The sequence below is a fragment of the Bufo gargarizans genome, chromosome 8 (assembly GCF_014858855.1).
Source record: "Bufo gargarizans isolate SCDJY-AF-19 chromosome 8, ASM1485885v1, whole genome shotgun sequence".
Classification (NCBI taxonomy): domain Eukaryota; kingdom Metazoa; phylum Chordata; class Amphibia; order Anura; family Bufonidae; genus Bufo; species Bufo gargarizans.
The window spans coordinates 80,566,460-80,582,925 of NC_058087.1; positions in this window are offsets into that span (position 1 = coordinate 80,566,460).

Sequence of the window (16,466 nt, forward strand, 5' to 3'; positions counted from 1 at the left end):
CGCATGCAGACTTCTGCGGCCATTTGTTAAGATCACCAAACTGGTCAGTCACAGCCAGGGCACGATCAGTTACATCGTATCTTACGCCTTCTTTCTGGAGTGTGCATTGCGTCATGTCATTGATCAAGCTGTTGAGCAGCAGGAGCAGGAAAATTAGGAGGTCGCAATGCTGAATGAATTCCCAGAGAGGGCTACTCCATCTGAGACAAGTCAGCAGGAGTCTGAAGAGGAGTCATAGGAGGATGGAGGAGAAGGAGCAAGAAGAGCAGGCTTTAAACTTTTCTGGGATTGATGGAGTTGTCCATGGATGGGGGGGAGGAGACAGAGGACGAAATTTTCCTGGGAAAGGAGCAGCAGCCAGGCTGCTCCACCACTTCCAATTTAGTGCAAATGGGGGCCTTCATGCTCCAGTCTTGTCCCCCCCACTTTGGGTGTTAGCAGGAAACTTGTGTGGGACCTTATACACCCACTGCTAGATAAGGGTTACCACCTGTATGTGGATAATTTGTATACTAGTATCCCCTTGTTCCAGTCCCTCGCCGCCAGATCCACTTCCGCTTGTGGGACCGTGCGGAAAAATTAACTCAGCCTCCCTACCCACCACCTCCAGGTACCTATCCCCAGGGGTGAGACCCATGCCTTTACCAGTGGAAACCTGTTGCTGGTCAGATATAAGGACAAGAGGATGTTCTTGTACTGTCCACAATTCATGGTAACGGCATCACCCCTGTCCCTTTGCGAGGTACCGCTGGCAATGGTCCTCAAGTCCGATTGTATCGTCCACTACAATGGGTATATGGGAGCAGTTGATCTATCTGATCAAGTCCTCAAGCCATATAACGCCATGCGCAAAACCTAGGCATGGTACAAAAAAGTTGTGGTCTACTTGGTACAGGTTGCCTTGTACAACTCTTTTGTGCTGTCCCGGAGCGCTGGCAACACAGGGACGGACCCAAAAAAGGTGCAGAGTGTGTCACAGGAGGGGGATACCACTATTCAGTGTGACACATGCCCCGATCATCCAGCCTCTGCATTATTGGTTGCTTCGGGGAGTACCACACTTCCATGGAGTACTAAATTTATATCCCTATTTAGCCACTGACAATCGGATAAAAAACTGGTTCTCAGACTTGAGACGCTAAAACCCGCAATTTTTTTTTTCTAAAATATTATTTTGTAAAACTAAAATAAATAAAGAAAAGTAGACATATTAGGCATCGCCGCATTCATAAGAATCTGCGCTATAAAAATACCTCCCCAACCCCTCAGATGAACATGGTAAAAAAATAAAAATGGTGGAAAAAATGTTTTTTTGTTACCTTACATCACAAAAATTGCAATAGCAAGCGATCAAAAAGTCATATGCCCCCCAAAATAGTGCCAATAAAACTGTCCTCTCATCCCGCCAAAAATGAGCCCCTACCTAAGATAATCTGCTAAAAACAAAAAAATTACTCTTAGACTATGAAGATACAAAAAATTTTTTTTGTTTATAAAAAGATAATATAATGTAAAACATAAATAAATAAATAAATAAATAAAAGTAGACATATTAGATATTGCTGCATCTGTAAGAATCTGCTCTATAAAAATACCCCATGACCTAACCCCTCAGATGAACACAGTCAAAAAAATTAAATAAAAACGGTAAAAACAAAGTATTTTTTGGTCACCTTACATCACAAAAATTGTAATAGCAAGCGATCAAAAAGTAATATGCCCCCCAAAATACTACCAATAAAACCGTCCTCTCATCCCGCAAAACATGAGCCCTACCTAAGATAATCGGCTAAAAAAAAATAATAATGACTTTTAGACTATGGAGATACTAAAATGTTTTTTTTGGTTTATAAATATAGTGTAAAGCATAAATATTAGCCATATTAGGTATTGCAGTGTCTGTAAGAATCTGCTCTATAAAAATACCCCCCTAACCCCTCAGATGAACACGGTAAAAAAAATAATAATAACGGTGCCAAAAAAGCAATTTTTGGGCAAATTTTCTATTTTAATCAGTTTTTTTCCAGTAACAAAGCAAGGGTTAACAGCCAAACAAGACATTATATTTATTAGCCTCATACTGCAATTTACAGAAACCCCCATATGTGGTCGTAAACTGTTGTATGACCAAACAGCAGGGCGCAGAAGGAAAGGAACACCGTATGGTTTCTGGAAGGCAGATTTTGATGGCCTTTTTTGGGGGCACCATTTGAAGCCCTCCTGATTCACCCCTACAGTAAAAACTCCATAAAAGCGACCCCATCTAAGAAGCTACACCCCTCAAGGTATTCAAAACTGATTTTATAAATGTTGTTAACCCTTTAGGTGTTCCACAAGAGTTATTGGCAAATGGTGATGAAATTTCCGAATTTCTATTTCTGGTAACCTTGCCTCACAAAAATGTTAAATAGATAAACCAAAAATCATATGTACCCTAAAAATAGTCCCAACAAAACTGCCACCTCATCCCGTAGTTTCCAAACTTAATTTTTGGAGTTTCTTTTATGGAGTTTCTACTCTAGGGGTGCATCAGGGGGGCTTCAAACAGGACATGGTGTAAATAAACCAGTCCAGCAAAATCTACCTTCCAAAAACCACACGGTGTGCCTTTCACGGTGCGCCCTATTGTGTGCCAGTACAGTAGTTTACAGGCACATATGGGGTGTTTCTGCAAACTACAGTATCGGGCAATAAATATAGCATTTTGTTTGGCTGTTTACCCTTGATTTCTTACTGGAAAAAATGGATTCAAATGAAATTTGAGAATTTTATTTTTTTTGCAAATTGTCCATCTCCATTTGCCAATAACTCTTGTGCAACACCTGAGGTTGGGTTCAGACCTGAGCGTTTTACAGCGCGTTCCTACGCGCTGTAAAACGCTCAACAGACAAGAACCAATGATTCCCTATGGGAATGGTTCTCACCTGGGCGTTTTACAGCTCGTACAATCGCGCTGTAAAACGCCCGACGCCCTAAGAAGTACATGAGCTTCTTTGGGGCGTCTTGTCGCACGTTCCCGTACATAGACTTCTGGGAACGTGCGACAATGGGCGTTTGCTTGTCTCTGTATGCGCGATTGCAAACACCGGTACAATCGCGCATACAGAGCGCTCCATCGCGAACGCTCAGGTCTGAACCCAGTGTAAAGGGTTAACAAAGTTTGCAAAATCAGTTTTGAATACCTTCAGGAGTGTAGTTTCCTAGACGGGGTCACTTTTATGGAGTTTTAATTCTAGGGGTGCATCAGGGGGGCTTCAAATGGGACATGGTGTAAAACCATGAAGAGAAAAATATGGAAAATTCAGCCCGCACAACCCCTAGCAGGTGCAGATTGCTATGGCGAAATAGAGATATAAATGTAAAAACACAAAATGCAATCGCACACTGCAACCAGCACTCTGCCCTGCCTTTATGCTGGATGTTGAATAAGGCATTGGTGTACATTTTGGCCAAAGCGTAATAAGCCACTCACCACGTCAAGGTCGCCTTCATGAGTGGTCCCTAACACTAGTTCCTACCTTTTATGGGCCATGACAGCCACATAAAGTCCAGGGAGCGCAGGTACAGCATGCACGCCAAGCACACTCTGCTTTTAACCCCGTCCGGTGCCATTACAGCTTTCATCGGATCCAGGGATGCAAGTACTCACATGCATGCTGAGCCCACTATTTACTTCTCCTGGAGCCTAATGGCTACTGGTAGGTGCTGTATAAGCAGACTCAGTTTTAGGCCCCATGCACACGGCCGTGTTTCACAGCCGTGTGTGGGCCGTGGAACTGCGGCCTGGATCCCTCCTGAGAGCAGGAGCGCACGGCGTCACTGGTTGCTATGACGCCGTGCGCTCCCTGCTGCCGGCACAGTACAGTAATACACTGGTATAGATCGTACCAGTGTATTACTGTATTGCGGCGGCAGCAGGGAGCGCACGGCGTCATAGCAACCAGTGACGCCGTGCGCTCCTGCTCTCAGGAGGGATCCAGGCCGCGGTTCCACGGCCCGCACACGGCTGTGAAACACGGCCGTGTGCATGGGGCCTTATACTGACTTTAAAACCAGCCTCCAGGGGGCAGATTAACTGGACAGGTGTGCTTGACTGCTTGGAGATCGCCACGCCTCCAATACGTACTACAAAGACGTGGTGAGTGGCTTATTACGCTTTGGCCAAAATGTACACTAATGCCTCATTCAACATCCAGCATAAAGGCAGGGCAGAGTGCTGGTTGCAGAGTGCGATTGCATTTTGTGTTTTTACATTTATATCTCTATTTCGCCATAGCAATCTGCACCTGCTAGGGGTTGTGCGGGCTGAATTTTCCATATTTTTCTCTTTGTAGTACGTATTGGAGGCGTGGCGATCTCCAAGCAGTCAAGCACACCTGTCCAGTTAATCTGCCCCCTGGAGGCTGGTTTTAAAGTCAGTATAAAACTGAGTCTGCTTATACAGCACTGCTTATACAGCACCTACCAGGAGAAGTATAAAGTGGGCTCAGCATGCATGTGAGTACTTGCATCCCTGGATCCGATGAAAGCTGTAATGGCATCGGACGGGGTTAAAAGCAGAGTGTGCTTGGCGTGCATGCTGTACCAGCGCTCCCTGGACTTTATGTGGCTGTCATGGCCCATAAAAGGTAGGAACTAGTGTTAGGGACCACTCATGAAGGCGACCTTGACGTGGTGAGTGGCTTATTACACTTTGGCCAAAATGTACACCAATGCCTTATTCAACATCCAGCATAAAGGCAGGGCAGAGTGCTGGTTGCAGAGTGCGATTGCATTTTGTGTTTTTACATGGTGTAAAACCAGTCCAGCTAAATCTGCCTTCCAAAAACCATACCTTTCCCTCTACGCCCTACTGTGTGCCCGTACAGTAGTTTACGGCCACATATGGGGTGTTTATGCAAACTACAGAATCGGGGCAATAAATATAGCATTTTGTTTGGCTTGCTTTGTTACTGGTAAAAATTGATTAATATGGAAAATTTGCCCAAAAATTTAAATTCTCAAATTTCATCTCCATTTGCCAATAACTCTTGTGCAACACCTAAAGGGTTAACAACATTTGTAAAAATCAGTTTTGAATACCTTGAGGGGTGTAATTTCTTAGATGGGGTCATTTTGGGTGGTTTCTATTATGTAACCCTCACAAAGTAACTTCAGACCTGAACTGGTCCCTAAAAATTGGGTTTTTGAAAATTTCTGAAAACGTTCAAGATTTGCTTCTAAACTTCTAAACATCCCCAAAAACTAAAATGATCCAAACGTGAAGCAGACATATGGGGAATGTAAAGGAATGACTATTTTTGGAGGTATTACTATGTATTATAGAAGTAGAGAAATTGAAACTAGGAAATTTGCTTTTTTTTTTTACATTTTGGAGAATTTGGTATTTTTTATAAATAAAAATGATTTTTTTTACTCCATTTTACCAGTGTCGTGAAGTACAATATGTGACGAAAAAACAATCTCAGAATGGCCTGGATAAGTCAAAGTGTTTTAAAGTTATCACCACTTAAAGTGACACTGGTCAGATTTGCAAAAAATGGCCTGGTCCTTAAGGTGAAAAATGGCCCCATTGGCAATTTTTGCCATTGATCCCGCTCTGGTATGTCACTGTCCATGTTGTGGGACAATTTGTGCACTTCTTGCAAGTATTTGGTGGCTGCAAATATGGCCTGAAGGTTTTTCAGGTTCGCCTGCCATTAAAATGAATGGGGCCCACCGTGAACTTGTGTTTCGCAAACATTTGATCACGTTCACGAATCGTCCAGGCCTTTGTTAGTCCATCACTATTGCTGACGTCAACATTGTGGATCGAGTGGTCCATGGTGGCGGTGGAGTTATGGTATGGGCAGGCATATGTTATGGACAACAGACACAGTTGCATTTTTTTTTTATTGATTGCATTTTGAATGCACGGAAATACTGTGACAAGATCCTGAGGCCCATTGTTGTGCCATTAATCCACGACCATCACCTCATGTTGCAGCATGATAATGCACGGCCCCATATTGCAAGGATCTGTACACAATTCCTGGAAGCTGAAAACATTCCAGTTTTTGCATGGCCAGCATACTCACCGGACATATCACCCATTGAGCATGTTTGGGATGCTCTAAATCGGCGTATACGACAGCGAGTTCGAGTTCCTGCCAATATTTTGCAACTTCATACATCTATTGAAGAGGACTGGACCAACATTCCACAGGCCACAATCAACAACCGGATCAACTCTATGCGACGGAGAGGTGTTTCACTGCGTGAGGCAAATGGTGGCCACACCAGATACTGACTGTTTTTTTTACCTCCCCCAGTAAGGCAAAACTGTACACATTTCCGAGTGGCCTTCCTTGTGGGCAGTCTATGGCACACTTGTGCAATATTCATGCTGTCTAATCAGCACCTTGATATGCCAAACCTGTGAGGTGGGGTGGATTATCTCGGCAAAGGAGAAGTGCTCACTAACACAGATTTAGACAGATTTGTGAACATTTGAGAGTAATGGGTTTTTTGTGTATGTAAAAAAAAGTTTTAGATCTTTAAGTTCAGCTCATGCAAAATGGGAGCAAAACCGAAAGTGTTGCGTTTATATTTTTGCTCAGTATACAGGTCCTTCTCTAAAAATTAGCATATTGTGATAAAGTTCGTTATTTTCTGTAATGTACTGATAAACATTAGACTTTCATATATTTTAGATTCATTACACACCAACTGAAGTAGTTCAAGCCTTTTATTGTTTTAATATTGATGATTTTGGCATACAGCTCATGAAAACCCCAAATTCCTATCTAAAAAAATTAGCATATTATGAAAAGGTTCTTTAAACGAGCTATTAACCTAATCATCTGAATCAACTAATTAACTTTAAACACCTGCAAAAGATTCCTGAGGCTTTTAAAAACTCCCAGCCTGGTTCATTACTCAAAACCGCAATCATGGGTAAGACTGCCGACCTGACTGCTGTCCAGAAGGCCATCATTGACACCCTCAAGCAAGAGGGTAAGACACAGAAAGAAATTTCTGAACGAAATGGCTGTTCCCAGAGTGCTGTATCAAGGCACCTCAGTGGGAAGTCTGTGGGAAGGAAAAAGTGTGGCAGAAAACACTGCACAACGAGAACAGGTGACCGGACCCTGAGGAAGATTGTGGAGAAGGACCGATTCCAGACCTTGGGGGACCTGCGGAAGCAGTAGACTGAGTCTGGAGTAGAAACATCCAGAGCCACCGTGTACAGGCGTGTGCAGGAAATGGGCTACAGGTGCCGCATTCCCCAGGTCAAGCCACTTTTGAACCAGAAACAGCGGCAGAAGCGCCTGACCTGGGCTACAGAGAAGCAGCACTGGACTGTTGCATGTCATTCGGAAATCGAGGTGCCAGAGTTTGGAGGAAGACTGGGGAGAGGGAAATGCCAAAATGCCTGAAGTCCAGTGTCAAGTACCCACAGTCAGTGATGGTCTGGGGTGCCATGTCAGCTGCTGGTGTTGGTCCTCTGTGTTTTTATCAAGGGCAGGGTCAATGCAGCTAGCTATCAGGAGATTTTGGAGCACTTTATGCTTCCATCTGCTGAAAAGCTTTATGGAGATGAAGATTTCATTTTTCAGCACTACCTGGCACCTGCTCACAGTGCCAAAACCACTGGTAAATGGTTTACTGACCATGGTATTACTGTGCTCAATTGGCCTGCCAACTCTCCTGACCTGAACCCCATAGAGAATCTGTGGGATATTGGGAAGAGAAAGTTGAGAGACGCAAGACCCAACACTCTGGATGAGCTTAAGGCCGCTATCGAAGCATCCAGGGCCTCCATAACACCTCAGCAGTGCCACAGGCTGATTGCCTCCATGCCACGCCGCATTGAAGCAGTCATTTCTGCAAAAGGATTCCCGACCAAGTATTGAGTGCATAACTGAACATAATTATTTGAAGGTTGACTTTTTTTGTATTAAAAACACTTTTCTTTTATTGGTCGGATGAAATATGCTAATTTTTGGAGATAGGAATTTTGGGTTTTCATGAGCTGTAAGCCAAAATCATCAATATTAAAACAATAAAAGGCTTGAACTACTTCAGTTGGTGTGTAATGAATCTAAAATATATGAAAGTCTAATGTTTATCAGTACATTACAGAAAATAATGAACTTTATCACAATATGCTAATTTTTTGAGAAGGACCTGTATAATACAACAAAGAATGCATCATTTACAGGTTACAAGCTATCAAACTATGTGTTAGGCACTTAGGGTAGTACAAATAGCAGAATTGAACATTAAGAAGGATCTGACTTTACTTGCAGATAGTGTACTGAATTTAAACAGACATGAACTCAAGCCAGCAAAACGTAAAATTTACATTTTAAAAAGCATAAATGAGACCTCTTCTAAACTCCGTAGCTCCATTATTGTCACCAGTTTGCAAACAAACATGTTTAGCAAGCCCCAGGGGATTTGGAGCAGGGGATGGGAGTGGTAGTGGCTCTGGCTATAACCAGGAATGGACATACCGCCTGTGCAGCTGGTTCAGCTGCACAGTGGCCCAGCAAGGGAGGGGGCCCATCCCAGTGCCAGCAGAGGCGTTTATTTTTTCATCTTATCATATTTTCCATTCCCCACCTCTGCCAACAGGGTAACCTGGGCACCTTGGTGTGGAGGTCAGGAGGGGGTGGAGTTTGGGGGGGGGCTGATTAGCACTTAATGCAAATCCTGAGTCATGTGATCTTTTCAGCAGTGGAAGTGAAGGTAGGACCTGTGATGAGATCACCGTCATGTGACCAGTGCAGAAAGAGGCAGCACTCAGCAGTGGAGACCTGTTATGCCATGGAATGAATGTATGTGCCAGAGAAATGCTGAGAGATGTGGTTCTCCCCATTGTACCTCCTCCCTGCTTAGTGTCAGGGAAATATGTTATTTAACTGGGACTGTATGTTAGAGAGGCTAAAGGGAGGGGAGGGGTGTCATAGGACTATATGTGTCACGCCTACAATTTTTCAACAGTGGATCTCAACTGCGGATTTATTAGGATCAATCAGATATGAATCTCAGGCGTCACTCACAACCTTAACGGTGAGTTTGAGATTCTACCATCACGTGATCAGGAGAAAAGAACTCTGGTCGGCGCAGTACTATTGCTTCATAGACTGCGGGTAGTTTAACATACAAGAATGTGGTAGCTGCCGCGGGGTTAACAGAGGCCACTCAACAAGGGACATACACAGTTATCTCAGCCTGTATGTAGTAAGGAGAGGTGCTCTCTCACAGAGAGGGTACTTGCGGTTGGCAGCGGCTATGCGGTGGTGGAGACTCCCTTGGAGACCGTAGTTTCAGGGCAGAGCGGATCCGTCTTCTTGATGTTAGTGAGGAGATGAGAAGGGTCCGGTTCCTAAGCGGATCCGTCTTCCAGCTGGCAGCGGGGGTACTGGCGCGGGTCCAGTTGCGGTGCGGATCCGTCTCGCAGATGTCAGCGGTGTAGCTGGAGCAGGTCCAGTTGCGGTGCGGATCCGTCTCCCAGATGATAGTGAGGGAGCCGAGCAAGCTTGTCTCTTGATGTCCCAAACACAGGTGGTGAGGCAGCAGGCGTACCGACTACAATCACAGCACGCCATGCCGCCTCACCAGCCCCTTTAAATAGCACCAGGAAGTGTCATAGGCCCTTCTGATTGGCCCGGACGACTTCCGCGTTCCACCGTGGAACGCAGCCGCCGCGTCACAACCTGGAGCGCCCGCGCGTCTTCCGCGTTCCACGGTGGAACGCAAGGAGCGCGGCAGACGAAGAGAAGGCCGTCGCGTCGGCGGCATTACAATATGTTATAGAAGACTACAAGAAAGATATGTTTTTTACATGGGACTGGATATTTTAGAATACTGGAGGGTAAGGAGTAATGTTATTTATATGGGACTGTGTGTTGGAGGGGGGTGAAGGAGTGGGATTTAAGTTATTTACATGGGACTGCAGGGTATAGAAGACTGAAAGGAAGATAGGTTATTTACATGGGACTGTATCATATAGAAGATTGGTGGTAGAGGACTGGTATTATTTACATGGGACTGCATGGAATAGAAGACTGAAGGGAGAGGACAGGCATTATAATTTATGGCTGCACTACAGAGATGATTATAATTTTGGGGGATACAGCAGGAGGTATTATAATTACAGGGGGCACTGCAGGGAATATTATAAATATTGTGGGCAGTGGTGTCGGGCATTATTACTACTGAGGGATCTATAGAAGTGCCTTATAGATTATAAGAAGTGCCCTATAGGGATGCCTTATTAGTACTGAGGGCACTGTAGGGAGCCTTATTACCACTGGGGATACTATTTGGGGGTGGCTTCTGCCTGGCAGTGAGCACCCATCAGTGCCTGTCTGTGTTGGGCTCATGTTCATATATGCCTGCATTATTGAGGGGGGAAAAACGAATATTTGAATATATGCTAATTTTCCTCTAGGAGAAACAGGGGAGTTACCATTAAACATAGAGGCTCTGCTGTCTCTGCAACTGCCGCTCCCTGTCTTCTTTGACAGTGCCTGGCAGGGAAAATGTCATCCCACGGGGCCATGTTAAAGTACAGAGGGCACTGCAGTTACAGAGAGAGCAGAGCCTATAGATGTAATCTTAACGCCCCCGTTTGTATATAATAAAACTTCACTTTTCTCAGCAGTGCGGGCACATAAGAACATGGGACCAACACAGATGCCTTCAGCTGCCAAGTGCACACGTAACAGGTCAGTCCTTTAATTGTCCAAGTGTATGAGGGATTCCTGAGGGATAGCTGAAGGCCTAGGGAGCATTTTACCATCAGCTATGGACTTCATTGGGGGGAGGAGCTGAAGTGCCTAGGGCAGCATCAAATCTAAATATGGACCTGGCTCCACAGCATTAGCAGGATATAGTGTCACACATAACACTGCTGGTCTGTGTATCAGGAGAAGCGGTGCTGCTGGGAATCTGCTGTGCTCCTCTTCCTACACAGACCAGTAGAGCAATGTGTGACACTACATCCTGCTACTGCTGTGGAGTGCCAGCGGCTGAACTGTGATCATGAGGAACTAGGTGAGTATATATTTTTAACTTCCTGTGAAGGGGGCACATATCTGACCATGACTACTCTGAGAGGGCAAGTATCTGGACATAACTACTATGTATTGGCACAAAGGGGGAATAATTACTATGTGGGGGCATTAAGGGGACTGGGTGTGTATAGTTATGCTTTGGGCAGAGTTAGAGGTGTGGCCTAGTATGAAAAGAATATATATGCAAATTGTAAACATATTCACAAGATGTTTTTTATTTGCACATATATGTTTATATTTGTGTGTGTAGTTGGGGTAGTGGGACAGGTACATCCATTGCACAGGGGCCCTTTGCTACCTGAGTCCGCCCCTGATACCAGTCAATTACAGTGGCTTTTCTCACACTGTGGCTGCCTAGGATCATGCAATGAAAGGAGGGAACACCCTTTCTTCTCCCTGGAGCACACTCTTTCTTCTCTGGGGCTTCTGCCTGATGGTAGCTGAGGTGACCGTGATGTTTAGTGTTGTATGGGTGGAAGACAGAGTGTGTATAGTGCAAAGGCTGGTGTGTGGTGCAGGAGTCAGTAACCAGGCCAGATGTAGCAGAATAAATGTCTCTCTTTACTGAAGTACAAAATAGGAGTTGTAGTACATCCAACAATAGCAAAACACATTCCCACCTGTACACAGTGAAATTCTTCCTAGATATATTATGAGTTATGGCCCTCCTACAAGGCAGAGCCAGGATTGTTAACCTTGGCTGTGCCATCCATGCATAGTTATACTGGGTAGAACACATAACATGGCAATACATTACATTACATTACAAACCACTTGCAGATACCTCCTGCTCTGGGGTACTGCAGAGGTCCAGGCACTGGAATAAGTACAGTAAAGAGCAACAAATATACCCCATAAAGACTAGGATAGTTTGGTCCTTAAAGGTGTTGTCCAGCTAGATTAAGTTTTTTCTAAAACATCTTACAATGCTAAAAAATTATAGCTAATATTTGTGTGGTGAAACTGTTTTTATATGACTTTTTGTAATAAAAAATATTTGCATAAAAAAAATTATGGCAAAAAAGTAATACCTTACTGATCTCCTTGCACTTCTGTGCTCCCCAGGCTCCCTGCTGGACTGGCTGTATCAGTTCTGGTAACACCACTGAGGTCACCAATGTGGCCAGTGACTGGCTACTGTGGTCACATGTCTTGTTGAAATGTCATCGATAGAGCTGCATAAAGATGGACCAGCAGAGAACCCTGGAGTCATGGGCACAGGTGACAAAAATAAAAACCAATAAAAACCTCAACACTTTCTGCAAAAAACTTTCTGCAAATATTGAGTTTTGTTTGGCTGTTAACCCTCAAAAATAAATTATAAAATGGAAAATCTGCCCAAAAAGTGAAGTTCATCTCCATTTTCCTTTAATTCTTGTGGAACGCCTAAAGGGTTAACAAAGTTTGTAAAATCAGTTTTGAGTAACTCGAGGGGTGTAGTTTCTACAATGGGGTCATTTATGGGGGTTTCCACTATGTAAGCCCCACAAAGTGACTTCAGACCTGAATTGGTCCTTAAAAAGTGGGTTTGGGAAATTTTCTTAAAAATTGTAAGAATAGCTTCTAAACTTCTAAGCCTTCTAACGTCCTAAAAAAATAAAATGACATTTCCAAATGATGCCAACATAAAGTAGACATATGGGGAATGTTAAGTAATAAATATTTTATTAGGTATGACTTTCTGTTTTAGAAGCAGAGAAATTGAAATTTGGAAAATTGTGAATTTTTCCAAATTTTTGGTAAATTTGGGATTTTTTCATAAATAAAGGTGAAATATATTGACTCAAATATATGACTATCATGATTTACAATGTGTCACGAGAAAACAATCTCAGAATGGCGTGGATAAGTAAAAGTGTTCCAAAGCTATTACCACATAAAGTGACGCATGTCAGATTTGTAAATTTTGACCTGGACACTGGGGCATCAATGACCTTTGGTCATAAAAGGGTTAAAGTACTTTAAGCTGTTTGTGAAAAATGTATGTGCTGGACAACATCTGTAAAAACTAGACATAGATCACCCATTTTAACACATCACTAAAGTGTAGCTAAATTGCTTAGGATGGCTTCGGCATTATTTTTGTTTTCATTTATTGATATTTTATTAAACATGATATGTATGAATATATACACTGTGTGTGTGAGTAACGGAAGTCATGGAAAGCAAGATACAATTGCAGAACTTTGATTATCAGTAGGGATGAGCGAACCCGAACTGTATAGTTCGGGTTCGCACCGAATTTTGGGGTGTCCGTGACACGGACCCGAACCCGGACATTTTCGTAAAAGTCCAAGTTCGGGTTCGGTGTTCGTCGCTTTCTTGGCGCTTTTTGAAAGGCTGCAAAGCAGCCAATCAACAAGCATCATACTACTTGCCCCAAGAGGCCGTCACAGCCATGCCTACTATTGGCATGGCTGTGATTGGCCAGAGCACCATGTGACCCAGCCTCTATTTAAGCTGGAGTCACATAGCGCCGCCCGTCACTCTGCTCTGAAAAGCATAGGGAGAGGTTGCAGCTGCGACGTTAGGGCGAGATTAGGCAGTGATTATCTCCTCCAAAAGACTTCATTCAGAGATCGATCTGCAGCTGTGGATGATTGAACTGCTGCTATTGAATTGCTCACTGTTTTTAGGCTGCCCAGAGCGTTTTTCAGTCACTTTTTTCTGGGGTGATCGGCGGCCATTTTGTGTCTTGTGGTGTGCCAGCACAAGCTGCCACCAAGTGCATTTAACCCTCAATAGTGTGGTTGTTTTTTGGCTAAATCCTACATCAGGGTCAAGCTGTCACACCAAGTGCATTTAAATAGGCAATAGTGTGGTTATTTTTTGGCCATATACTACATCAGGGGCAAGCTGAGCCTGTCACCAAGTGCATTTAACCCTCAATGGTGTGGTTGTTTTTTGGCTAAATCCTACATCAGGGTCAAGCTGTCACACCAAGTGCATTTAACCAGCAATAGTGTGGTTATTTTTTGGCCATATACTACATCAGGGGCAAGCTGAGCCTGTGACCAAGTGCATTTAACCCTCAATGGTGTGGTTGTTTTTTGGCTAAATCCTACATCAGGGTCAAGCTGTCACACCAAGTGCATTTAACCAGCAATAGTCTGGTTATTTTTTTGGCCATATACTACATCAGGGGCAAGCTGTCACCAAGTGCATTTAACCCTCAATGGTGTGGCTGTTTTTTGGCTAAATCCTACATCAGGGTCAAGCTGTCACACCAAGTGCATTTAACCATCAATAGTCTGGTTATTTTTTAGCCATATACTACATCAGGGGCAAGCTGAGCCTGTCACCAAGTGCATTTAACCCTCAATAGTGTGGTTGGTCAAGCTGTCACACCAAGTGCATTTAACCATCAATAGTGTGGTTATTTTTTGGCCATATCCCAGTCTAATTCTGTCAGTAAACGTATACCTGTCACCCAGCGCCTAAATAATAGGCCTCAAATTTATATCCAGCTAAATCTGTCGTTATTGCTGTGGCTGGTCAAGTTATTTAGTGTCCGTCAAAGCACAGTTTTTGTTCTGGGTTGAAATACAATTCCCAATTTAGCAATTTCCTAATTTAGTGGTTTCTGCTGTATCAGAGCTATTTTAAATCTATCCCTAAAAGGGTATATAAGATTCAAGGTGCACATAGGGTCATTCTGAATAACTTCACACACACGCTACTGTGCATTTCCAAGTCTAATTCTGTCAGTAAACCTATACCTGTCACCCAGCGCCTAAATAATAGGCCTCAAATTTATATCCAGCTAAATCTGTCGTTACTGCTGTGCCTGTATTAGTGTAATACGGTACCTAAATAGATAGCCAGATAGTGTTAGGTGTCTGTAAAAAAAGGCCTGAATTTGAATTCAATACATTGGGCCAAATAATCTTTTTCTTATTGTGGTGAACGGTAACAATGAGGAAAAAATCTAGTAAGGGACGCGGACATGGTCGTGGTGGTGTTAGTGGACCCTCTGGTGCTGGGAGAGGACGTGGCCTTTCTGCCACAGCCACACGTCCTAGTGTACCAACTACCTCAGGTCCCAGTAGCCGCCATAATTTACAGCAATATTTGGTGGGGCCCAATGCCGTTCTAAGGATGGTAAGGCCTGAGCAGGTACAGGCATTAGTCAATTGGGTGGCCGACAGTGGATCCAGCACGTTCACATTATCTCCCACCCAGTCTTCTGCTGAAAGCGCACAGATGGCGCCTGAAAACCAAGCCCATCAGTCTGTCACATCACCCCCATGCATACCAGGGAAACTGTCTCAGCCGCAAGTTATGCAGCAGTCTCTTATGCTGTTTGAAGACTCCGCTGGCAGGGTTTCCCAAGGGCATCCACCTAGCCCTTCCCCAGCGGTGGAAGACATAGAATGCACTGACACACAACCAATTATGTTTCCTGATGATGAGGACATGGGAATACCACCTCAGCATGTCTCTGAAGATGACGAAACACAGGTGCCAACTGCTGCGTCTTTCTGCAGTGTGCAGACTGAACAGGAGGTCAGGGATCAAGACTGGGTGGAAGAAGATGCAGGGGACGATGAGGTCCTAGACCCCACATGGAATGAAGGTCGTGCCACTGACTTTCACAGTTCGGAGGAAGAGGCAGTGGTGAGACCGAGCCAACAGCGTAGCAAAAGAGGGAGCAGTGGGCAAAAGCAGAACACCCGCTGCCAAGAGACTCCGCCTGCTACTGACCGCAGCCATCTGGGACCGAGCACCCCAAAGGCAGCTTCAAGGAGTTCCTTGGCATGGCACTTCTTCAAACAATGTGCTGACGACAAGACCCGAGTGGTTTGAACGCTGTGCCATCAGAGCCTGAAGCGAGGCATTAACGTTCTGAACCTTAGCACAACCTGCATGACCAGGCACCTGCATGCAAAGCATGAACTGCAGTGGAGTAAACACCTTAAAAACAAGGAAGTCACTCAGGCTCCTCCTGCTGCCTCTTCTGCTGCTGCCGCCTCGGCCTCTTCTGCTGCTGCCGCCTCGGCCTCTTCTGCTGCTGCCGCCTCGGCCTCTTCTGCTGCTGCCGCCTCGGCCTCTTCTGCTGCTGCCGCCTCGGCCTCTTCTGTTGCTGCCGCCTCGGCCTCTTCTGTTGCTGCCGCCTCGGCCTCTTCTGCTGCTGCCGCCTCGGCCTCTTCTGCTGCTGCCGCCTCGGCCTCTTCCTCCGCCGCCGCCTCTGGAGGAATGTTGGCACCTGCCGCCCAGCAAACAGGGGATGTACCACCAACACCACCACCTCCGTCACCAAGCATCTCAACCACGTCACACGGCAGCGTTCAGCTCTCCATCTCACAAACATTTGAGAGAAAGCGTAAATTCCCACCTAGCCACCCTCGATCCCTGGCCCTGAATGCCAGCATTTCTAAACTACTGGCCTATGAAATGCTG